A 26,871-nucleotide genomic window follows, 5' to 3' on the forward strand; every position below is an offset into this window, starting at 1 on the left:
AACCAGATAAAACCCACATCTGTCATTACCATGTCCAAATCCTACTGGCATTTTTGATAGGCCTCTAAATAGAAGACAATATAGTGGTACTAAGGCATCCTAGTGATTTTAATATACATGAAGTATCTATTTGTTTTCCAGCCAACAGCTACATTATAAGAATAAGTAAGTGTTTCCTGGATCTCCGAGAAGATTTTGACAATGCTGCTTTAGTGAACACTTCCAGTCTGATACCTAAGGAGGCTGGCTCAATAGAACATTTTGAATTTAAACTAGAACCTTTTAAAATAGAAAATGGTACCAAATTCTATATTGCAATTCAAGCCATCCATGAAGCTAATGTCACTTCAGAGGTTTCTAATATTGCACAAGCAATCAAGTTTATTCCTCCACAGGACTCCAGTGTCCCTGCTCTGGGCATCACGATTACTGCAACCAGTTTGGCAATTTGGGGATTAGCTTTGATTTTATCTATATTTTAAACTAGTAAGTGCATTAGAAATAAAATCTAATGTTACATATACTTGGTTAACATTTATTTAGAATTTGCTACACTATGACAAACTCTTTGTACAAAAGTTGTAAACTTCCTACTTGAGTTCATTAATACTAATTACTTGCTAAATGTAAAGCAAGATGAATATACTATTTCCTCTCTGAAAAATCCGTTTATTAACTCAATAAAAAAAGAAAATGTACTTGAAGGTATTTTACTTGAAGATATTTTTTTTTTTTTACTTGAAGATATTTTAAGAAACATTTTCAATATGCTACAAATTCATTTGGTATATTAACAAAATCAGAATTTATCCAAGCCATATAAAAATATTTATATATCTACAACAAATGTAATTTTGTGGTAGAATTATTTAGGCTTCATTCTTGCTTATGAATGAATACTTTATGTTTACATAACTATCATCAAAATGAACAATAAAAATTTTTCAATTAGAAAGGTCTAATACAGTAAGGAGGTCAAATCTGTTTTTTATTATTAATTAACAGTGATATATCAAAGTTTTGATCCTAGGTATGAAATGACTATTAGATAGAAAGAATGCTACTTTGTATGAATTGTGAAATGTCACTGTAAAGTCCTATTTATATTCTGATACATTATTAGGTCCTAAGAGTATCATCACCATGATGCACCATCAGGGCAGGGATTTTTTTTTTTTTTTCAATGTTGTATCCTCAGCTTCTAGAATAGTACTAGATACATAGCATATATTCAATAAATATTTATTAAGCAAATTAATGAATATGGGGAATAGGGAGATGGGAAAAATGGATAAAGGGGAGTGGGAGGTACAGGCTTCCAGGTATGGAGCAAGTGATGGGAATAAAAGGTACAGCATAGGGGGGGATAAAAGAAAAAAAAATCAGTAATTATTTTCATACCTTCAAAGAAATCCAAATTTGGCCTGTGACATCAAAAAATATCCACAAAAATATGATATGCACATGGTATTGTGAGGATTTGATATGAGAACTAACCACTTAATAGTGGTGATCTGAATCAACACACAGCCTTTCAGGAATTTAACTGTGAAACATACAATTTTGTAGTAAAATGTAAATTCAGCTATTAATACAGTAATAGTGTGATTTTTTTTTTTTTTCTGAGAAAGACAAAGAGCGACTGTTATATTGCAAGAAAATCCTTTGTGGGGCATCTGATGGCTCAGTTGGGTGTCTGCCTTCAGCTCAGTTCATGATCCCAGCGTCCTGGGATAGAGCCCTGCACCAGGGCTCTGATCTGTGGAGAGCCTGCTTCTCCCTCTCCCTCTGTCTGCAACACCTCCTGCTTGTGCTCTCTCTTTGTCAAGTAAATAAATAAAATCTATTAAAAAAAAAGAAGAAGAAGAAAAAGAAAATCCTTTGTTTATAAGCAGAAAGATTTTAAAAACTCTTTGAATGTCTGAAAGGAAGCATTTTATATATCTGAAAAAGTCAGTGAAAAAAATCATAAAACATTAGCAAGTCAAATCCAGAAGAATATATAAAAATAACATATAATAAAAATAAACAAAATACATTTTAATAACTTTTAAAGAAATGTATTATGACCAAGTTGAATTTATGCCAAGAATCCAAAGGTGGTTTAATATTAGAAAATCAACAAAATTCACATTAATACATTAAAAAGAAAAATTATCATCTCAATACATGCATGCAAGTATATAATAATTTAACCATTCTCATTAAAAATGAAAACTTTGTGAACCTTAATGTCTAAATTCTGGTCATTCAAAATTAAAAAGAGGTTTTAAATCTTCAAGTAGAGATATGAAATTTGACACCAGAGACGGAAAATTCTAAATTCCTAAGAAAATAAATCACTTAAGAGCCTATAAATCATTTAAAAATTATTGTTAACCATGAAAATCTCAAAGGGTCAGTAGATAACTTGTTCTTATCTAAATGACCACTATACTGAGAAATGATTCATAGAACTTTAGCAGTCACTTAGCAAAGATTCCTATGCAGTAAGAAAAAAAAAAAAGAGAATAGAAGATACAATAACTGGAGGGACGTCTGGGTAGCTCAGCAGTTGACTGACTGGCTCAGGGCATGATCCCTGGGTTCCAGAATCAAGCTCCGCATTAGGATCCCTGTGAGGAGGAGCCTGCTTCTCCCTCTGCCTATGTCTCTGCCTCCCTCTCTGTCTCTCATGAATAAATAAAAAAAATAAAATAATAAAATAAAATAATAAAATAAAATAAATAAAATAAAATAAAAAAATAAAATAAAATAAAATAAAATAATAAAATAAAATAATAAAATATAAAATAAAATAAAATAAAATAAAATAAAATAAAATAAAATAAAATAAAATAAAATAAAATAAAATAAAATAAAATAGGGGCAGCCCCGGTGGCACAGCGGTTTAGCGCCGCCTGCAGCCCAGGGCGTGATCCTGGAGACCCTGGATCGAGTCCCACGTCAGGCTCCCTGTATGGAGCCTGCCTCTCCCTCTGCCTGTGTCTCTGCCTCTCTCTCTCTCTCTCTCTCTCTCTCTGCATCTCTATGAATAAATAAATAAAAATTTAAAAAAATAAAATAAAATAAAATAAAATAGAAGATACAATAACTGGAAAGAAACATACAAAACTGTAATTACTTGAAAGTGACATAGAAAATCTAATGACAATTAGAATTAACAATAATTAAAACCAGTAGGAAAGTTCTGCAAAGTTACCAAACACAAAGTCAATCTATAAAAAGTCAACAGCACTGGTCTCACATGTAAAGAGCTTAGGGGTTATCATCCCATCCTCACAACAAGAAAAAAGCTAAATAACTGAAAATCAACAATTCTTTTTAGAGCTATCAGAAAAGTAAAGTCACACCACAACTAATGTCCAGATAGTGTTAGGAAAACTAGCTCAATACTTGGCATGCATCAGAACAGCTGCAAATGAATAACAAAAAGACAGGGAATCTCAATAGAAAAACAGGCAAAGGATTTAAGTAAGCAAATCATTTAAAGGAAGTTCAAAGGCAAATAGGTGTAGAAATCAGAGAAATGCCCTAGAATTAGAGAAATACTAATTGTAATATTGAGGTAAACCTTAACATCCATCAGATTAATAAAAATTAAAAATCAGGTAACAGCAGTTGTAGGTAAGAAAGTAAAGAAATGATATCTCATCATCTACTGGAGGAGTGTAACTGAAGCAGTATCACAGAAAATAATCTGACAATACCTAATGAATTCCATATATATATATATTATCCTATGCTCCAACAATCACACATCTGAGTATAAACTAACACACAAACCAAAAGGCAACTTACATGAGGATATTTACCATGAGGATATTTACAATTATTTTGTAGTTACAGAAAGTTGAAAGTTACTTTAGGTGTCCATCCTTAAGGGAATAACAGATAAGCAAATGCAATGGATACAGAATCTAAAATACCGTACTACACTTAGAAGTAATATAGTATATGCATATGCAGCAACAAAATACATCTTAAATATTTAGAGTGAAAAGAGCTGAAACAAAGTATGATCTATAAGACAATACTGACAATACCATTTATATAAATTAACACAAAGACATACACAAAAATAACACTTTATTTTATCAGGATATATTATAAACACCTTAAAGCAAAAGTCTTTGAGGATAGAATAAATGGAATAGGGTTGTGGATAGTAAGATAAAAAATAAGTAAAATGATCCAATGGAGGAGTCATGCACCAATGATAATAGGATATCCACAATTAAGGAGAATTATTAATTGAATTCTATACTTGAGTTTCAAATGAAATGAAGAAACCAATAATAATAAAAAAGTAAAACTTATAATAATAACAAAAAAGAAACCCTATTAGGGATCCCTGGGTGGCGCAGCGGTTTGGCACCTGCCTTTGGCCCAGGGCGCGATCCTGGAGACCCGGGATTGAATCCGACATTGGGCTCCCAGTGCATGGAGCCTGCTTCTCCCTCTGCCTGTGTCTCTGCCTCTCTCTCTCTCTCTGTGACTATCATAAATAAATAAAAATTTAAAAAAAAGAAACCCTATTAAAGCAGTTCACTACATTAACCAGTTAAAAGAATTCTGAATATCTCCATAGATGCAGAAAGGTATTTAACATATTCCACCAGCTATTCATGATTTTTAAAAGAGAAAAACTTGAAGAACAAAGAATTGGTTTCTAAAAGGAACTTTGCCTGTGTCTCTGCCTCTCTCTCTCTCTCTCTCTGTGACTATCATAAATAAATAAAAATTTATAAAAAAAAAATAAAAAATAAATAAAAGGAACTTTAACAAATATCTAGACAATTCAGTATCAAGCATCATGATTTCTAGAAAACATGAGAAATATTCCCATTAACATCAGGAATGTACCAAGACATCTACTAGCATTGCTCTTAATCAATATTATGCTAAAGGCACTAACAAATGTAAAAAGACAAGTATAACAATATAATGATGAAAGTGACAAAATTGTCATTATTTGAAAACCATGGGCATGTCGGGTGGCTCAGAGGTTTAGCGCCACCTTCAGTCCAGGGTGTGATCCTGGAGACCCAGGATCGAGTCCCACGTTGGGTTCCCTGCGTGGAGCCTGCTTCTCCCTCGGCCTGTGTCTCTGCCACTCTCTCTGTGTCTTTCATGAATAAATAAATAAAACCTTAAAAAAAAAAAAAAAAGAAGAAGAAACAACCATAACCATCTTCATAGAAAATCGTGAGGGGGGGATCCCTGGGTGGCTCAGCAGCTTAGCCTGCCTTCAGCCCAGGGTGTGGTCCTGGAGTCCCGGGATCAAATCCCACATCAGGCTCCCTGCATGGAGCCTGCTTCTCCCTCTGCCTCTCTCACTCTCTTTGTCTTTCATGAATAAATAAATAAATTCTTAAAAAAAAAAATCCTGAAAGATGCAACCAAAACTATATGAATATGAGAATCCAATGTATGAAATTCAATAATGTTCTTATTTATAAGTAAATAAAGTAGAAATAGTAATTTTTAAATTCTCATTCACAATATGAACAAAACGATAAAATATCCAGGGGGAAAAAATCTAACCAAAAATGTAGAAGACTATTGTGCAGAAAACTATAAAACTTTACTAAAGAAAATATTTAAAGATCTGAATAAATGAAGAAACACATCACATCCATGTATAAGGATACTCAGTATTGAGTTTAGTTCTTTGGATTTGGATTAGACATAAATTTTAGATAGCTTAATGAAAAAAACAATTTAGACACTAAAGTTTATAGTAATAGGAAAAAGATATTTTCAGGCTCAAAAAAGGAGACAGGGAAAATATCAACAATTCAACAACAAAAAATGTGCAAAGGATATGAACAGTCAATTCATAGAGAAGGAAAATTAGAAGGCCAACCACTTTAGAAAAAAGAGTCACAATCTGGAAGGTAGAGAAATGCAGATTTTTAAAAAACAACAAGATAATATTATTTCCACCCAATAATATTTTTTTATGAAGATGGGAGGAAATAGAGACTTTTTCCTGACAGCAATTTGGCTGTATTTGGTAAAATAAAAAGTATGAACACATAGAAGATACCCAGAAGAAACTTTTTTTTAAGGTTTTTTTTTTATTTATTTGACAGAGGGAAAGAGAGAGAGAGAGCACAAGCAGGCAGAGTGGCAGGCTGAGGGATAGGGAGAAGCACTCAATCCCAGGACCCTGGGGTCATGACCTGAGCTGAAGGCAGATGCCCCACTGACTGAGCCACCCAATCACCCCTGAAGAAATTCATACTTGTGTTCCAAGATACATGAAGACATTCACTACAGCATGGCTTTTAACAGTAAAAACAGGAAACAATCTAAGTATCCAGCAGTAGGGGACTAGACAATTAAAATGTGACCTATTCATGACATGGGCCTATGTAACAGCTAAAAAAAAAATAAATAAATTATACTTATTTCCAATCTATATTGAAGAGATTTCAAATAATGAGTAAGGAAAATTGCAAATGATAGATACAATATGGTATCATACACATAAACTAAAATCACACAACATATACCATATTTAAGTAAGTAAAAGTATTTTAAAAATTGTTTACACAGAAGATACATTAAACTCTTCATAGAGGAAGCATCAGCAGAATTAGAAAGCTGAATTGAACTGGGGTGTTGGTTTAGGTCCCTAAGGCTTAAACAGTAATGTTTTGGCTCTTTTAAGAAAAATCTAAAATATGATTAAAAAATTAACAATGTTTAATTCTATATAGAGGAATAAAAGTATTGTTATACTATTCTTTGTATTTTCCTAAATTTTAAAAAATTCTTAAAGTATTAAAAAAATCTATTTCACTACAGCCCCATTAAATAAATTTATGAATATTTTTACAATATAAAGTCAGATTAAGGACAGTAGTTTGTGTGTGCCCACATACCTTGATCCAGCTCTGGATATGAGGGCATACACACAATAAAAATGAGGGAAACAGTCTACAGCATGAGTCTAACCAAGACTAGTGTATACTTTCTTTGGTAGGCAATGGAAACTGCAGATGCTTGAGCAAGTTTTGATATGGTTGGAGCTGGACTTTTAGGAGTATTCATCTTTCAAACTTGTGTAAAGGAGACTGAAATGTCACGATGATTTGGGAGGCCATTCATGAGAAATAAGCAAGAAGCAATATACTAGTATTAATAAATGGTAAGTAGTAATAAACATGGGAAGAAAATGATGATTCTCATTTCTCTCTCTACCTCTTTCACTATTATAGCCAACCACCAAAGATACTTGAAAAAATGCTAACTACAAGATACAGAAATCTTTTTTTTTTAAGATTTATTCATCTATTTGAAAGAGAGAGAGGACATGTACACAAGAGGGGGAGGAGCAGAGAGGGAGAGAGAGAATCTCAAGCAGACTCCCTGTTGAGTGTGGAGCCCAATATAGGGCTTGATCCCATGACCCTGAGATCATGACCTGAACAGTCAGACAGTTAACCAACTGAGCCACCCAGGACCCCTAGCAGATACACAGTCTTAATTCCTACTCCTCAATGGAAATACCCTCAATAATTTTGAAAGTTAAATAATTAATCTTTGTATGAAAATTATTCATAAATTTTGGTCATTCAGGCATTGATTTGACATTGCTATTTTATTAGACATTGCTACATTCATCTACCATGACCAAAATATGAGAATTTTTTTTTACCCATAGTAGCCACAAAATTAGTATCTGTTGTTCTCAGGTTGGGACATTTGTAACAAAAGTAATAAAAGTTTATTTACTGAACTACAACTTATTACATACCAAAAAGTAGTAGACACTTTCACATTTTCCAATTTAGCCCTTACTTTAGCACTCTAAGGTAGGCATTATATTTTATCCTCATTTAACTGATAGCAGAACTAAGGTTCAAAGATATGAAATAATCTGCCCAAGATCAGACTAAAGCTAAATGTTGATACTGAAAGTCTAATTACAAATCTATGCTCTTTCCACTCCTTAATCTCTTCCTAATCCTAATCTCTTCTGCTAAACAACATCATTTCTTTATGTCACATAAACAAAATCTTGAATTCCAAGTAGCAGTGAATGTTGACAAGTTCCCATTTTCTTTATTTTTATAAATAATTCTTTTTATAAGGAATTATGATATGTTGAGTTTTTTGTCTTTTTTTAAAGATTTTATTTATTTGAGAGAGAGAGAGCTACAGAAAGTATGAACAGGAGGTAGAGAAAGGGAGAGTGAGAAGCAGACTCCCCGCTGAGCAGGGAGCCTGACATGGGGCGGGATCCCAGGACCCTGAAATCATGACCTGAGCCAAAGGTAAACACTTAATTGAGCCACTCAGGCCTCCCTCTCCTAGAGTTTTAAAGAACACCTGCTTAACCTCTCCAAACTCAAGTTCTTGAAATAATATTAGTAATACTTTTTATATCACAGGATTGGTTTTATTAACTGAGATACTTTTAGTTACTGACCTAATTTGTTAATTGAGATTCAATAAGATAAAACAAGCTTTTAGCAAAGTATCTGGCATATAGTTAGTGCTAAATAATTATTATCATCCATTATTAACTTATTATATTTTATGAATATTTTATTACTGATAGGATTTAATCCTCTGATAAAGAACCCAAAGTCCCTGTAACCTTCTACAGCACAGGAGGATTACATTCTTGGTCCTCAATATACAATCATAGAGCATTACAACCTCAATTTCAAAAGCATCTACAAAAACAGTCTCTCTCTTCATTAATTTAAAAATATAGGAATTATCTAACAACAGCTCAATTAAACACTGGAATCATAGTATTTTAATTTTATAGCAAATAATTTTTTAGGTTAGCCTGACATCTAGTGGAATGATTGTAGCCATCTAAAAGATTTAAAATACATAACTTGAAAAAAAAAAAAAAACTAATAACATTCCATTAAAGGCCAATATATGATGTAAATGTTTCAAATAAAAAAGGGAAATCAACTTGAGCATTGCCTTATTGTCAGGCACTGTACTAAATGCTATCATATATCTTCTCTCATTCATTTGTTCAAAATAAGTATTTAGTGCCTGCTACATGCTAGGCACTTATTATACAGAATTTTTTAAAAATTGATATGATCCTTGTCCTTTTGGAGTTCATAGACTAGTAAGCAATAAGCTATTAAACAAATTATTCTACAAGCTATTAAAATTATAAAATGTGTTTAGAGTTTAAAGGACTTTAGAAGAGAATCCTTAACTTAGTAGGAAGTTCACAAAGGGCCTGAGGAAGTAATATGTAAGCCAACTTCTAATGTAGCAATGGGGATTTAAGACAGAAGGAATAGCACGTGTCAAGGTCCTGAGGTAGTAAAAGATTTGCTGCCAAATGAATTCAAAGAAGGGCAGTGTGTCTATAACTATGAGGAAAACACACAGTACCAGATCAGCTTAGAGAGGTCTATGGGGGCCAGATCAAGCAGGCCTTGCGAAAAAGTAGGCCTCGTTAAGGATTCATGATTTATCATTTTATCATATATAATGGAAGCCATCTGAAGTATCTAAGCAGAGATATGTGATGAGTAATAGGTTTTAAAAAAAAAAAAAAAAAAAAAAAAAACCTCTGGCAGGGCTCCTGGGTGGCTCAGTCAGTTGAGTATATACCCTCTGCTCAGGTCACAATTTCAGGGTCCTAGGATCAAGACCTGCATCGGGCTCCCTGCTGACCTTCTGTCTCTCCCCCTGCCCTCCCTCCCTGACTTGTCCTCTCTCTCAAAAAAATAAAAGAAATAAAAGAAATAAAATCTTTAAAACAACAACAACAACAACCCACTCTGACTCCTGTGGGGAGATAAAATGGAAGGAGATGAATGTGAATGTAGAAAGAACAATTAGAACCAACTGAGACACACACTCTCTCTCTCTGTGCATTTCTATGAATGAATAAATAAAATCTTTTTTTTTAAAAAGGCGGGGGCGGGCAGCCGCGGTAGCGCAGCGGTTTAGCGCCGCCTTCAGCCCAGGGCGTGATCCTGGAGACCCGGGATGGAGTTCCACGTCGGGCTCCCTGCATGGAGCCTGCTTCTCCCACTGCCTGTGTCTCTGTGCCCCTCCCTCCCTCCCTCTCTCTCTCTGAATGAATAAATAAAATCTTAAAAAAAAAAAAAACACCTGAGAGAGAATTTCAGTAGTCCAAATGATAGATGGTTTGGGCTCCGTCTATAGTGGTTGCTATCAAGATGTATTTTGAAAGTAGATTCAGATCCGAGTGATGAACTGGAAAATAGAAAGGAACTAGGGGTGAGGGACAAAAAAAAAAAAAAAAAAAAAACCTGAAAATACGTATTTCCATCTTGACCAATTGAGGTGAGAAAGTAAAGAAATAACAGATTTGAGAGCAAGACCAAGCCTTTATTACCAAAGAATAACTCAGAGACATTTATTTATCTGCAAACAAAATATAGAGGGAGACCGTCACTTGACTATTGTCAAGGAAAAACAAAGAACTGTACTTAGGAAAAAAAATATGCAGATAGTTTAGGAAGACCGAGTTTTGCTTCCATATCTTGAAAGGTAAACTAATTAACTAGCTGCAAAGAGGTCAGTCGCTTGTGGAGATTGTCCAAGGATAACACAGAAAACAGTTTCAACTGTGTTAGATTTCCCCCAAACCCTGAGAATTTGCTGTGGAGCACACATGGCAGGCTGTCCAAGGATAATGTCTACTAAGGCCCTTCCATTTACCTTAGATGAGCAAGCTGCATCACTTCTCTCATCAGTTCTCAACTCCCTTCTTTTGGTCAAAACATACTCCAAAAGATGCAAATTTCATCAAGAGGGTTTCAGTTCCCTTTTTTACTTAATATTATCATATGTATGTCAACTCAAAATACTGGATGTAAAACATTTAGATTTCCAGGGGACCCCTGGGTGGCTCAGCGGTTTAGTGCCTGCCTTCAGCCCAGGGCGTGATCCTGGGGTCACAGGATCAAGTCCCACATCTGGCTCCCTGCATGGAGCCTGCTTCTCCCTCTGCCTCTGAGTCTCTCGTGAATAAATAAATAAAATCTTTTTAAAATAAATATATACATACATACATACATAACATTTAGATTTCCAGATTTGATTCTATTGATCTTGCTGACTAGATAAGCAAGGAAAAAATCATGCAGAATCATATAGGACAGGTTACAGATTTTCTTCCTCATCCTGAGAATACTGAGAAACATTAAAGATTTGTAATCAAGGGAAAAACTTGATTAGAACCTGAATTTTTAAAAAATAGAAAATTTTATGATATAAGACATTTGGAAAGTTGCTCACTATTTGCTAATATTAACGAACTACAGTTAGTTTTGTTTTAGGTACAATAATGGTATTATGGTTATATTTTACCAAAAAAAAAAGAGTTATTATCTTTTTAAGATTTACATGTTGAAGTATTAATGGATGAAATGAAAATAAAAGAGGTAGTCATCTCTGTATACATGAATGGAGGCAATTATCTGTGGTATAAAGTGAGAAGAGTACAGGAATAAAGATGATGCCTTTGAGGAACTTCATCTATTAAAGGTCAGAGAGATGAGGATGAGTAAAGAAACTGAAGAATATCCACTTGAGAAGTAGAAGGAAAATCACAGGAATATTATGTCATAGAAGCCAAAGGAAGAGAGATATGGAAAACAAATAATGCACATAAAGTACTTAACACAGTGCCTGGAATATGGCAAATTCTCTCTAAATACTGCATTTATCATGATGGTGAATGAGAAGGAAGTGGTACAAAATACCAAGTAATGGTAAAAGAATAAGAGAAATCACTAGTGACCTTTAGAAGAGTAATTTTTGTTTGGTGGGTGGGGAGGAGCTACATTTATAGTGGTTTCAGAGGTAAATAGGAGGTATAGACATGGAGACACAAATTGGAGATAATTCTTTTAAGATGTTTGGTTCACATAGGAGGGAGATAAATAAGGCAGTGGTTAGAATAACATCGTGAGAGTAAATAGAGGCAGGTTTTGGTTTTGTGGCTATTTAGGAATTTAAAACTAGGAGAGACTTAAGCATGTTTAAATGCTGGTAGGGAACTTGTAGAAAGGGAGAGAACAAAAATAATAGGAAAGAAAAGGGATAAATATAGGAGTCTTTTTTTTTTTTTTTTTTATGATAGTCACACAGAGGGCGGGGGGCGGGGCAGAGACATAGGCAGAGGGAGAAGCAGGCTCCATGCACCGGGAGCCCGATGTGGGATTCGATCCCGGGTCTCCAGGATCGCGCCCTGGGCCAAAGGCAGGTGCTAAACCACTGCGCCACCCAGGGATCCCTAAATACAGGAGTCTTAAAAAGGTGGGAGAGATAGGATTCAGAACAGAGAAAGGCCTGATCTTCAATGGACAGAAGGACAACTCCTCTATTATAACAGGAAAGAAGGAGAAAGGGTAGATGTAGGCAGACTGTAAAGGATGTCTCCATTCTCCCTTCCCTAGGAAAATAATTCTCTGGACCACATTCCATGGCCTTTTAGAATACAAAATTGTGGAATTTCCTGGTCTCATTTTCTGGTGCAATATTTTATATATTTTATACTGTAGTTCATTCTCTTTCTTAAAACCTTCTCCTGCCTTTTTAAATATATTTGAAGTAGACCAAAAAAAAAAAAAAAAGTCTTAAAAATAATGGGGTGCCTGGGTAGCTCAGTTGGTTAAGCAACTGACTTGATTTCAGCTCAAGTCATGATCTCAGAATCATGAGATGGAGCCCCATGTTGGGCTCTGAGCTGCTGAGCATAAGATTCTCTCTCCCTCTTCCTCTGCCCCTCCTCTACTCATGCTCTTAAAAAACAAAAAAACACATAAATAAGAATATAATGAATACCCATATATACTAGCTTAAGAAGTACAAATGAAATTCCAATTCTATTTTCTTCCTTTCTCCCATGGATAATCACTATTTTGATACATTTCTTACTCCTGTGCTTGTTTTAATACTTTTACCACTTACTACACTGTACATGTATCATATGTACACAATGTATATGAATACATCTTCCAACAATGTAAAACATTGATGTAACTATTTTAGTCTTTCAGTGACAGTCTGGGAGAGGTAAATTTTCTCAGCCTTTATCTGAAAGGTGCCATTATTTAGCACTCTAAAGTGATGGTTTTTTCTTTGCTGCACTACAATTTCACTGCAACATGTCTAAGGTGTATTTCTTTTTATTTATTCAGCTTGACACTCCTGATTATTGACTTTGAGACATTATTTCAACAATTCTGGGAAATTATCAACTATTATTTCATCAAACTTGTCTCTCTCCTTTTTATCTTGCTTTCTGGAAATTTTGCTGGATAGTAACTTTCTCACTCTCTCCTCAGTTTTCTTTCTTTCTTCCTTTTTTTTTTTTTTTTTTTTTTTAGAGATTTTATTTGAGAGAGAAATAGAGAAATAGAGAAAGCATGAGTGGAGGGGAGGAACAGAGGGAGAGGGACAAGCAGATTCCCTGCTGAGCAGGGAGTCTAACCATGGGGCTCTATCGCAGGCCTGACCTGAGCCGAAGGAAGAGACTTAACCGACTGAGCCACCCAGGTACCCCTCGCCTCAGTTTTCTTAATTCATACTTTTCATTCCCTATTTCTCCATGCTGCCTTCTGTATAACTTCCTAAGAACTCTCTTCCATCTATTAATATCTCTTTTTCTGTATCTAATAAGCTATCAGTCCATTAAATGTTTATTTTAAATGTATTTTAAATTTCTGGATGTTCTATTTTTTTAATCTGTCATTTTCACACACTCTTACTATTTTCTTTAGGTTTTAATCCTCCTTTCCTTCTCATTCTGTACATCTCCAGATGGAAACCTTATCTATCATATCTATGTAAATGACTCTAGAGTCTGCATCTTTAACCCAGTCTTCTTTCCCATGCTGTCAGGTTTATCTGACTACCTCATGTATAGTGGAGTAATAATATGTCCCTTCTATGATGTCCCATAGCACTTCTCTCTTCTACTCAATTAATACTTGGCAATACACAGCCTCACAGTGTAGGTTTTCTTTGCATGTGAATAAAACCAGATTATTTGCCCCAGAGCACGAGGATCATATTTTGTACTTCTTAGCAAGATTTCTGAATATCTATAACTCCACTGACCACTTAAATGCCTTCAAAGCTAAGCTTTCTTAGATTTGACCTTCAGTATGTTATGTGTGCCTGTTCTTTGACAGAAGGGACTATCTTTTATTGTTGGTATCCACCGAATATATCATAGGGGTTGCTCATAATAGGCATCTGCTAGTTGATCTGATTGGTGAGCAACAGGTTAAGTGGGTCCTTTTGAAATTTTTCTCGAAAGCTTAAGAATTTAAACTTCTACTGCTCTGATGACTGGGTCTCCAATACCTCCATACCTCTCTTACTTCCATACTTCAAAGCATCAGTTAATAACTGATATGTACCTTTCAGGATAGAAAGCTTATTGCTAGTGTAAGTTGCATTAATTTAACTTGTTATTTTAATCTTCCTTGTTTATCTTCATTCCAAGTCACAAAGTAGTATCACTAACTGAAGTACAAAATAAAATTAAAATCAGGCCTTATTTTATAGTGGAATAAGTATTTAGTCCTCCTAGTGAAAACATGGGCATAAAGGGCAAGATATTTCTACAAATGCTTTGAGAGTAATGCTGCCAATAACACGTTTATTCAGGATTAAATGATGTGATGAGCTAAATTATTCCAAGATCCTAAGCATAATAGGAAAGAAATTATGTCATTTTGAGGTGAGGGAATGTTTTGGCTTGTTGGCTAATAATAATGGCTGATATCTAAGTCATGTGAATTGCATCAAAATTTTTCATTTGAAACATAATGCAGATTTAATTATTATATTAATTCTTAAACATGAAATACCAGACAAAATTAATTAGATTCCTTGTTCTCACATAATAAATTTTTCAGAAGAAACTGGAATTCTGTTTATTTTCCCCTTCCTCACTCTTTTATACAATGAATGCATTTCTGTTGTAAAATCCTAGAGTAGTTATTAAGTATATATGATTTTTTAAAAATATTTATTTATTCACTCATGAGAGAGAGAGAGAGAGAGAAAGAGAGAGAAAGAGAAGCAGAGACACAGGCAGAGGGAGAAGCAGGCTCCATGCAGTGAGCCTGACGTGGGACTCGACCCCAGGTCTCCAGGATCATATCCTGGGCTGAAGGTGGCGCTAAACCGCTGAGCCACCCAGGCTGCCCAAGTATATATGATTAAATGTGAAATTTCCCCCTTTATCCTCTGAGGCCCTTCCCACTCTTTGTCTCTTTCTCTATGTGTATCATTGTGTACCTATGTAGGTGTATGAATAAATAAATGGAATCACACTGTAGGTATGTTATATGACTTGCTTTTTCCCCTTAAGAATATAGCTTAGGGATTTTTTCCATAAATGGGTGATGAGTATTAAGGAGGGCATTTATTACAATGAGCACTGGGTAGTATATGTAAATGATGAATCACTAATTTCTACTCCTGAAATCAATATTACATTTTATGTTAACTAACTAGAATTTAAACAAAAATTTAGGGAAAAAAGCAATATTGCAAGACAATATTTGTTTGCTTATCTTTGCATAAACATGACTTTGAATAGATTTCTATAAATAGAATTTCTGAGTCAAAGAGCTTATATGTTGTAAATTTTGACAAATATGTAAATTACCATTTCAAATATCTTGATCATATACTTCCTCCAACAGTGTATGAGAGCACTTGCTTTCCTACATCCTCCAATAACACTGGACATTAATGCTGACTCTCTGTTTAACTCCTGACTGAAAAATATAAATAATAAAAGCTATGTAAGGTTGTAGGATGACAAAGGAAAAATTTAAAAATATGAGCTCCCATTACCTCACCTTTAATATAATAATTTAACAGATAATGTCTAAGGTTGAAACAGATAGTTTTTTAAGAAGGGAAAAAAAAAAAAAAACTCATACAAAATTACTCTAATGACTCCAAGAGGGATCTTGTAGTATCTAATCTCTCTCATATAGAAGAAATACATGAGGTTTAGCTATTCACTTTTTTTTTTTAAGATTTTATTTGAGAGAGAGAGAGAGAGAGTGTGTGCACAAGTGGGTTGGGGAAGGGCAGAAAAAGAGGGAGAAGCAGGCTTTCTGCTCAGCAAGGCTCCATCGCAGGACCCAGGAATCATGACCTGAACTGAAGGCAAATGCTTACCGCTGAGCCACCCAGGTGCCCCTGCTGTTTGAATATTTCTAATGAGTAGGAACTGTTTATTAAATCAATAAAACCGCTACTCTAAAATCCAAAAAATAAAAATAGAAAATGTTATAAGTACATACACAGACTGAAAATCCAAGCAGTAAAGGAAGATACAAATGAAAAGTGAAAAGCTCAAACCCTTCTCACTCCTTACCATGTACCTTTCCCCAAAAGAATCAGTGTGGTTTATTTATATTTTTTTAAGCTATGCATATACAATGTACTTATATAAGTACACACATTCCTTTTTTATTTACACAGAGGACTCAAAAATTGTTCTGCACCTTGCTTCTTTTAAAAAATACACCTTGGAGATCTTTCCATATCAGCACTTTTGGATACACATGTCCACTGCAGGTCCTTGCTTCCCTACTCACACAGTGTTTGCAATACTTCATGAAGAAAAAATTCCAACAGACCAACCAGAGTACAAGGCAAGTATGTATGGAAACTGCCAATCACTTACACCATGGAACAGGATGACAGAAGGAAAGGGCAATCCATAGTTCTTCCTTTTAGTCTTTCCTCACTCATTAGTAAGCCAAAGGTAGAGAATAATGGTACAATGTGCCTATATCAAGAAACAAAATTTTAGAAATTAAATTAGATTTGTGCAACACTTCCACTATTTTGGTAATAATGAAATGTAAATGCATATACACCTATGAGATACAAATTGTGTCAATGATCAAAAGATCATTATGCATACATGTTAAATGTTCTTATATTTTCATTTTAAAATTGGCATTATACAATATGAAGATGTATAGTAAATTCATGCTAACAATTTAAATTTTTAGTTTTTCTTGTTTAGAATTATGTTCAATAGCAAATAAAACACAAAAACACTATGAAAGTTGAAAAAGAAACCACAGAAGAAGGGAAACCACAGACTAGATAACATTTTAAATTAGACAAAATTTATTTTTTATTTTAGTGCCTTTGAATGGCACTTTCCTCCTGCTCCTTGAACTGGGGGGCTTCATACTTTCATTTGTACCGTGCTCTACAAGTTTTGTTGCTGCTCTGTTTATCATCCTAAAAACTGAGAGGAAGTTGCAATGTAGTAGAAAGAGCCCAGGAGATTTTCAGTTCTTGCCCTTCAGTAGCATGGCAGAGATTGATAGTTGTTTGTCCTGTAACTATTCTTACCTTCTTCCTTACTAAGAGCACCACTGTTTTGTTCAGGATAACAATGGGCCTTGTTAAATATTAGTATTTTTTAAACAGGGCACATTGGATTTACCAAACTCTATTGTATAATAAGAAACCAAATGACCCAGGTCTGGCCAATGACGTAAATGAAAGTTTACTAGATGGGGCTTGTGAAAAAGTTATTTTCTTGATTTAAAAAAAAGAGAAAGCAGCCTCAGTTGGCAAGTACCTTCTTCCTCACCTTTCTTTTTTTTCAACCTTAAAGATATATGTGATGCCTGGAAATATGAAACCATCTTGTGAAAAAAGAGGATGAAAGCTACATGCTAAGAACAGCAAAATTGAAACACAGAAAGCTGTCCCCCGCCCCGAGGTCCCTAGTAAGTGAAGCTTACTTATTTGGGTAAGTCACTGTACCCAGGTTTCTGTTAATGGAGCTGATCACAATCAGTCTCTAATACCAACAGACTAGATAACATGAAAACTCTTCCACTACACCTGGTGGGTGAGATGCAGAAAGAAATTTTTTTAATGCATGCTTGAGCTTACAAAAATAGAGGGAAATACGTAAACAGCAGAAATAAAGAAGGAACTGAACATCAGAGCCTGGAGCACACAATATGACCCTGTCTAGAGTGGGGAGGGGATAGGTAAGGAAGGTACTGGAATGTTTAAACCCATATGATAACTGAAGATAAAATTTTGAGCACTTGCTGAAAGCAGAAATTAGAAACTATAAGCCCTTCCTCATACTCTCTCCCTACATACATAAATTAAAACTCTGGGAAGTTGGGACACCTGGGTGGCTCAGCGGTTGAGGGTCTGCCTTCAGGTCAGGGTGACCCCAGGATCCGGGATTGAGTCCCACACTGGGCTCCCTGCAAGGAGCCTGCTTCTCCCTCTGCCTATGTCTCTGCTTCTCTCTCTCTGTGTGTTTCTCATGAATAAATAATCTTAAAAAAAAAAAAAGAACTCTGGGAAGTTGTGTATCCTCAGTGAAAGGATAAATTAGACAAAATGTACCCCCTAGCACACCAAGAGGACAGAGAAGCTTCTCTGTCATGGCATGAACTCTGAAAAGAGAGGAAAAATGGTCTTCCAAGAGAATGTATCATCATGATTTGTGTTCCAGGAGGTTTGGGTTTCAAATTTACAATATCTGAATAATCCTGGAACTTCTAAGTCCAGAAAGAAATTCATATAAAAATTGGTCTCTGGCCAGGGATAACCACAAGGATCTGTGACAGAAGCAAATTTTTTTTAAAAATTACTAAAACTTAGTTCTTTTTTTTAAAAAAAGAAGCTACAAGACATAAAAGGAATCATCAGACATGACAAACAACAGTATTAGATTCCTGGGCAGCCCCGGTGGCGCAGCGGTTTAGCGCCGCCTGCAGCCCAGGGTGTGATCTGGAGACCCTGGATCAAGTCCCACGTCAGGCTCTCTGCATGGAGCCTGCTTCTCCCTCTGCTGTGTCTCTCTCTCTCTCTCTCTCTCTCTCTCTGCATCTCTATGAATAAATAAATAAAACCTTAAAAAAAAACAGTATTAGATTCCTAATCACAAAAGATTGCATCTGTATGATAGCATTTATGTAGTTTAAATATAAATTAGTAGAGTTCCATATATAATCAGTGAAGATATAAAACACAATAGATTTAATTAAGCTAATTTAAAAATAGTGATTAACTCTTCAGAAAGAGAGGCAGGGAAAGAATGTCAAAAAACAAAATTAAAATTAAAAAAAAAAAAAAAAGATGAAGAACTGATCCAGATTCAAGGAGGATTGAGCAACATGACAGCTGGGTGCAACACCTGATCTTAGCTTGGGTGCTTTTGCTATAAAAACATTATTGGAATAATTGGCAAAGCTTGAAAAAGCTTTCTGGCAAAGGATGTACAGAAGTTTTTGTACTATTTTTGCAATTTTTTGTTTGTCTGAAATTATTTCAATATAAGACAATTATTTAAAAAAAAATAAAAAAGATGGGTTCCAGTTCAACATGGTGATGTAGGAAGATTCTTAACTCACCTCTTCCCACAGACATACCAAATCTACAGCTACTTATGGAACAATTTCCTCTGAAAAAAACTAAAGCCTGGCTAAGCAGTAACTACACATTGGGTAAAAAAGCCACATCAAAGCAGGTAAAAGAGGCAAGGACACAATCTTGCCATAAGTTGCCATAAACCTCACCTGGAGTGTGGAGACCTATAGTCAGGAGGGAAATTCAAAACCTGGAGCTTGTCCTTGAGGAGCAGAATTTGAACTCATATCCAACATCCCAACTTTTAAGATCTGCACTTGAGAGATGAACCCCCAAAACATGGAGCTTTGAAAACCAACAGAGTTCCCACCATAAGACTGTAGCAATCTAAGAAACAGCTCTCAAAGGGCTCACATCATGCTTAGACTCAACCACCCAGAGCCCAGCTCAGAAGCAGCTGATACACTCAGACTTTAAGTGAAAAAGGTTCACCTGCTTATATTAAGCATTGGCCTGAGGGGCAGACATCTAATTTGATACACTTAAGAGCCTGCTGAAACCCTCTCTGGGGAAAAAGACTGGTGGGCAGCATTGTCACACTCTTCCACTGCCTTGCTCTAGCCAACAGGCACAATCTCTTTCTTTTTTCTTTTTCTAGTGGATGCTATATTTACATTCTTCCAAGGGGCCTATGGAGCTACTCAGGGAATTTAGCCAGTGGATGCCATCTTTGTACTTTCCCTTTGCCTTGAAACAGCTTGCTATCATCTCCCAGAAAAAACCTCCCATAATACTCTGGAGCCCCAATTCTTGTGATTACTGCCCAGAGGCACCTCTAGATTGTCTAGCTCTGGTAGCCAACAGGGCTTATGCTTACAATCCCAAAGGACTATGCATACTTGCATACTTTAATAGCTGCTGCCTGATGGTCTATCTTCCAATTAGCCTGAATCTAGGTGCTGGTTGAGATCCTCCCCTTTGTGACACCAACAGGTTTTGGCATACCCTCAGCTACCGGGAGCTATTAAAAATATAATAGGTAGCTTAGACAATTACAAAGGTCTGAGAGAAAACCAAGAGCTAAGGCAGGGTTGAATGGCAACATTCATCTCCTACACAAGGCCACCACTTCAAGACTGGGAGAGGTAGATATTTCTTCTAATACAGAGAAACTAAGTCAAGAAAAAATGAAGAAACAGAAGAATATGTTCCAAATAAAAGAAAAAGATAAAACCTCAGGGGAAAAAAAACCTTAATGAAGCAGGGGTAAGTAATTTATCTGATATAGAGCTCATAATGGTCATAAAGATGTTCACCAAACTTGGGATAAGAATGAATGAACACGGGGATCCCTGGGTGGCGCAGCGGTTTGGCACCTGCCTTTGGCCCAGGGCGCGATCCTGGAGACCCGGGATCAAATCCCACGTCGGGCTCCCGGTGCATGGAGCCTGCTTTTCCCTCTGCCTATGTCTCTGCCTCTCTCTCTCTCTCTGTGACTATCATAAATAAATAAAAAAAAAAAAAATTTAAAAAAAAAAAAAAAGAATGTATGAACACAGTGAGACTTCAACAAAGAGACAGAAAATACTAGAAAGTACCAACTAAAAGCCACAGAACTGAAGACTACAATAACCAAACTTAAAAACAGACTAGAGTGGTTCAACAGCAGGCTAGATGAACAAAGTTAAAGTTTCAGTTAGGGACACTTGATGGTGGCTCAGTGGTTGGGTCAGATGATAATCCTGGGATCAAGTCTCCAATCAGATTCCCCACAAGGAGCCTGCTTCATCCTCTGCCTATATGTCTGCCCCTCTCTCTGTCTCTCATGAATAAATACATAAAATCTTAAAAAAAAAAAATTTCAGTTAATTTGAAGATAGGACAGTGGACTTCATCCAATCAGAACAACAGAAAGAAAATATAATGAAAAAAAGGGAAGATAGCTTATGGGCCTTGGGGAACAACATCAAAAGACTAACATCCTATAGGAATCCCAGAAAGAGAAAAGAGAGATAAAGGGATAAAAAATTATTTGAAGAAATAATGCCTGAAAACTTTTTTAACCTAGAGAAGTAACCAGATATCCGGATCCAGGAAGCCCAGAAAGTTCCAAATAAGATGACTCCATGGAGACCCATACTAACAGATATTATAATTAAAATGTCAAAAGTCAAATACAAAAAAGAGAATCTCAAAAGCTACAAGAGAAAGACAACTTGTTATGGACAAGCAGATGTTTTTTGTAAAAACTTTGCAGGCCAGAAGGGAGTGCCATGATTCAAAGTACTGAAGAAAAAAACTTCCAACCATGAATACATGAATAGTTATCATTCAGAACTGAAGAAGAGGTAAACAGTTTTCTAGACAAGCAAAAGCTTAAAAAGTACATCATCGCCAACTGGCTTTACATAAAAGGGCAGATGGATTTCTTCAAGCTGAAAAGAAAAGGTGCTAATTAGTAATAAGAAAACATATGAAAGATATCTCACAGGAAAGGTAAAAATACAGTAAAGGTAATGGTACTAACTTATAAAGTTAGTATAAAGGTTAAAAGAAAAAAGCGGGGCGGGGGTGGGGTGGGGGGGCAAGACAGCGGAGGAGTAGTGTCCTCACCTCACCGGGCCCCACCAACTTACCTGGATAACTTTCAAACCATCCTGAACACCTACGAACTCAACCTGAGATTTAAAAAGAGAACAGCTAGAACGCCTCAGAGAGAAGGGTTTTCGCTTCTAGCAAGGTAGGAAGGTGGAGAAAAAATAAAAAGGAATCCAGTGGGGGAGGGGCCCATGTGGAGCCGGGCTAAGGGGGTGGCGAGAGCCTGGGGACAGGGGGGCCCCCAGCACCGGAGAAGTGGGAACTTCAAAAATCTGCACTGGATTCTTCCCCAAGGGAAAGGCGCTCAGCAGGGAAACCCGGCAGGACCGCAGAGGAGACAAGAACACCTCCAGTCTCCCGGGGTCGCCCGAGGAGGGGCGCAGGAGAGAGCGGCCCACACACCCCCGGCCGAGCTCAGTAAAGGGCTGGAGCCCGCGCCCGGGGGTCCTGGGGAGAAGCCGGTGGGTCGGGGGGGGCTCCGGGAGGAGGGGGCTGCGCCCTGCTGCCTTGGGGGCTCCCGGGAACGCAATCCCAGGGTCCCAGAGGACACGGTCCAGGATCCTGTGTCCCCCCCCCTCTGGGGACAGGCAGAGGCAGGGAGGGCACAGGACAGTGGGGAGCTCCTGCCCCCGGCGCCCCCAGGCTGTGCAGATCAGCGCCCCCCACCCCGGGAGCACGTAGGCCAGTGCGGACTGGGAACTGCGGTGGTTACTGCGGGAGCTGACTCCAGGGCTGGAGACCTGGCCACCGCCAGTGGTGGTGTTCCTCCTGGTATCACCCTGTGCCTGGGAGTGGCAGGGCCCCAGAGAACAGGGGCCTCACGGGGTCAATAGCTCCCACTGAGCCCGGCACTGGCGGGGCGGGGCAGCTCCCCCAGGTGCACACACCTGAGAGTCAGCACAGCAGCCCCTCCCCCAGAGACCAGCTGGAGGGACAGGGGAAGAACAGGTTCTTGGCCGAGCAGTGCTGGAAAGCTCCAGGGGAAGTCAAGGGATCTAAGTATATAGAACCAGAGGGTACCCCTCCTATTTTTTTTCCTTTTTCCAGTACAACTTGTTTTTATATCAGAATGTAAATTTCCAATTTATTTCTCTTTTCCCACCTTAACTACGATATTTTACCTCCACTTCATTTTTAAGATTCTTCCTTTTTGACTTTCATATTTCAATGACAGGTCCTAGAGGATTTTCCACCTCTAGATTCCCTTCAACATACTCAACTTAATTTTGGGAGATATACAAGATTTTTTTGTTTTGTTTTGTTTTTTGTTTTCTCTGGCTCATTTTGTTCTACAATGGCAGAAGTTAATACCTTTTAAAACATGACCAGCATGCACCCAGAACCTAATGGTGCTGGTTCATTCTGTGAGATTTATCATTCCCATTCTGCTGCGCCCCCCCCCCACAAGTATTTCTGGTTTATATAAATTTGGGACTGAGCATCTTCTAACACACAGAACTTAATATACTCAGAAACAAGAGGATCACCCTCTAGAGCCCCTCAAGCAGACTACATATTCCCTCCACTACAACTTTGTCACCACCACCACCTCCCAGTCCACCCTGGTTTTTTTTTTCTTTGTTTTTTTTTTTTTTCTCTTCAGATTCTTGGCCTTTTACTTCTTACTACTTTAAAATTTGGTTTTCACTTTAGTGGTCCTTTTGTTTTATTTTATTCTGATCTTTGTATTAAATTCTGGTCTCTGACCTCAGCAGAATCATCTAGGGTGAAATTTACTTAGGTTGTGGTTGATAGTCTTGACTCAGCCCACTCATACAGCCACTCTGCATTGAGCAAAATGACGAGAAAGAAGAACTCACCTCAAAAGAAAGAATCAGAAACACATAATTTGGATTACAATTCGATGTCAAAAGAAGCACAATTATAAAGCTAATGGTGGCTCTGGAAAAAAGCATAAGGGAATCAAGAGACTTCATGACTGCAAAATTTAGATCTAATCAGGCTGAAATTAAAAATCAATTAAATGAGATGCAATCCAAAATGGAGGTCCTAATGACAGGGTTAATGAGGTAGAAGAAAAAATGAGGGACATAGAAGACAAGTTGATGGCAAGGAAGGAGGCTGAGGAAAAAAGAGAAAAACAAAAGACCATGAGGAAAGGTTAAGGGAAATAAATGATAGCCTCAAAAGGAAAAATCTACATATAATTGGGGTTCCAGAGAGTACCGAGAGGGACAGAGGGCCAGAAAGCATATTTGAACAAATCCTAGCTGAGAACTTCCCTAATTTGGGGAGGGAAACAGGCATTCAGATCCAGGAGATGAAGAGGTCCCCCCGCAAAATCAATTAAAACCGTTCAACACCTTGACATTTAATAGTGAAACTTGCAAATTCCAAAGATAAAGAGAAAATCCTTAAGTAGCAAGAGACAAGAGATCCCTAATTTGTATGAGGAGAAATATTAGATTAACAGCAGACCCCTCCACAGAGACCTGGCAGGCCAGAAAGGGCTGGCAGGATATATTCAGGATACTAAATGGGAAGAACATGCAAGCAAGAATACTCTATCCAGCAAGGCTCTCATTCAGAATAGGAGGAGAGATAAAGAGCTTCCAAGATAAGCAGAAACTGAAAGAATATGTGACCACCAAACCAGCTCTACATGAAACATTAAGGGGGTCCCTGTAAAAGAAAGAGGAAGCCCAAAGAAATAATCCACAAAAACAGAGACTGAATAGGTATTACGATGACACTAAATTCACATCTTTCAATAGTATCTCTCAACATGAATGAGCTAAATGATCCCATCAAAAGATGCAGAGTTTCAGACTGGATAAAAAAGCAAGACCCATCTATATGCTGTCTACAAGAGATTCATTTTAGACCTAAGGACACCTCCAGCCTGAAAATGAAAGGGTGGAGAACAATTTACCATCAAATGGTCCTCAAAGAAAGCTGGGGTAGCAATCCTCATATCCAATAAATTAAAGTTTGTCCCAAAGACTGTAGTAAGAGATGATGAGGGACACTATATCATACTTAAAGGGTCTATCCAACAAGAAGACCTAACAATCATGAATATTTATGTCCCTAATGTGGGAGCTGCCAAGTATATCAATTAATAACCAAAGTAAAGAGACAGATAATAACACACTAATAGTAGGAGACATCAACATGGCACTTTCTGAAAATGAAAGATCTTCTAAGCACAACATCACGAAAGAAACAAGAGCTTTAAATGATACACTGGACCAGATGGATTTCACAGATATATACAAAACTTTGCATCCAAACACAACTGAATACACATTCTTCTCAAGTGCACATGTAACTTTCTCCAGAATAGACCACATACTGGGTCACAAATCAGGTCTCAACTGACACCAAAAGATTGGGATTGTCCCCTGCATATTTTCAGACCATAATGCTTTGAAACTAGAACTCAATCACAAGAAGAAATTTGGAAGAAACTCAAACATGTGGAGGTTAAAGAGCATCCTGCTAAAAGATGAATGAGTCAACCAGGAAATTAAGAGAAAAATAAAAAGATTCATGGAAACTAATGAAAATGAAGATACAAACATTCAAAATCTTTGGGATACAGCAAAAGCAGTCCTAAGATGGAAATACATAGCAATACAAGCATCCCTCAGAAAATTGGAAAAAACTCAAATACACAAGCTAAGCTCACACCTAAAGGCACTGGAGAAAGAACAGCAAATAAAACCTATACCAAGGAGAAGAGAGTTAATAAAGACTCGAGCAGAACTCAATGAAATAGAGACCAGAACTGTAGAACAGATCAACAAACCAGGAGTTGGCTCTTTGAAAGAATTAATAAGATAAACCATTAGCCATCCTTATTAAAAAGAAAAAAGATTCAAATTAATAAAATCACAAATGAAAAAGTAGAGATCACAACCAATACCAAGGAAATACAAAAAATTTTAAAAACGTATTATAAGCAGCTATATGCCAATAAATTAGGCAATCTAGAAGAAATGGACGCATTTCTGGAAAACCACAAACCACCAAAATGAACAGGAAGAAATAGAAAACCTGAACAAGCCAATAACTAGGGAGGAAATTGAAGCAGTCATCAAAAACCTCCCAAGACACAAAAATGCCAGGGGAATTCTATCAAATGTTTAAAGAAGAAATAATACCTATTCTACTAAAGCTGTTCCAAAAGATAGAAAGGGACAAAACACTTCCAAACTCGTTTTATGAGGCCAGCATCACCTTAATTCCAAAACCAGACAAAGACCCCACCAAAAAGGAGAATTATAGACCAATCCCCCTGATGAACACAAATGCAAAAATTCTCAACAAGATACTAGCCAATAGGATCCAACAATACATTAAGAAGATTATTCACCATGACCAAGTGGGATTTATCCCCAGGATGCAAGGCTGGTTCAACACTTGTAAAGCAATCAATGTGATAGAACATAACAAGAGAAAAAACAACCATATGATCCTCTCAATAAGATGCAGAGAAAGCATTTGACAAAATACAGCATCCATTCTTAATCAAAACTCTTCAGAGTGTAGGGATAGAGGGAACATTCCTCAGCATCTTAAAAGCCATCTACAAAAAGCAAATATCATTCTCAATGGGGAAACACTGAGAGCCTTTCCCCTAAGATCAGGAACAGGACAGGGATGTCCACTCTCACCACTGCTATTCAACATAGTACTAGAAGTCCTAGCCTCAGCAATCAGACAACAAAAATAAATTAAAGGCATTCAAATTGGCCAAGAAGTCAAACTTTCCCTCTTTACAGATGACATGATACTGTACACAGAAAACCCAAAAAACTCTGCCCCAAGATTGCTAGAACTCATACAGCAATTCGGCAGTTTAGCAGGATACAAAATCAATGCCCAGAAATCAGTGGCATTTCTATACACTAACAATGAGACTGAAGAAAGAGA

At 36.7% G+C, this 26,871-nt stretch overlaps 1 long non-coding RNA gene across 6 annotated transcripts in view; it reads right to left on the reverse strand.

Annotated features, from left to right (window-relative positions):
* Positions 1–26,871, reverse strand: part of LOC140637883 (uncharacterized) — an 87,679-nt gene that overhangs the window by 49,019 nt on the left and 11,789 nt on the right. For 4 of the 6 annotated variants that reach the window (XR_012034957.1, XR_012034958.1, XR_012034960.1 and 1 more), the window contains exon 2: positions 16,697–16,801. This is a non-coding gene — a long non-coding RNA (uncharacterized lncRNA). Of the gene's footprint in view, positions 1–3,469; positions 5,153–10,116; positions 10,222–16,696; positions 16,802–26,871 lie in introns of those variants that run through there. The other 2 variants (XR_012034961.1, XR_012034962.1) reach the window with 2 other exon arrangements.

Source organism: Canis lupus, chromosome 8 (assembly GCF_048164855.1).
Source record: "Canis lupus baileyi chromosome 8, mCanLup2.hap1, whole genome shotgun sequence".
In the NCBI taxonomy this organism is placed as follows: Eukaryota; Metazoa; Chordata; class Mammalia; order Carnivora; family Canidae; genus Canis; species Canis lupus.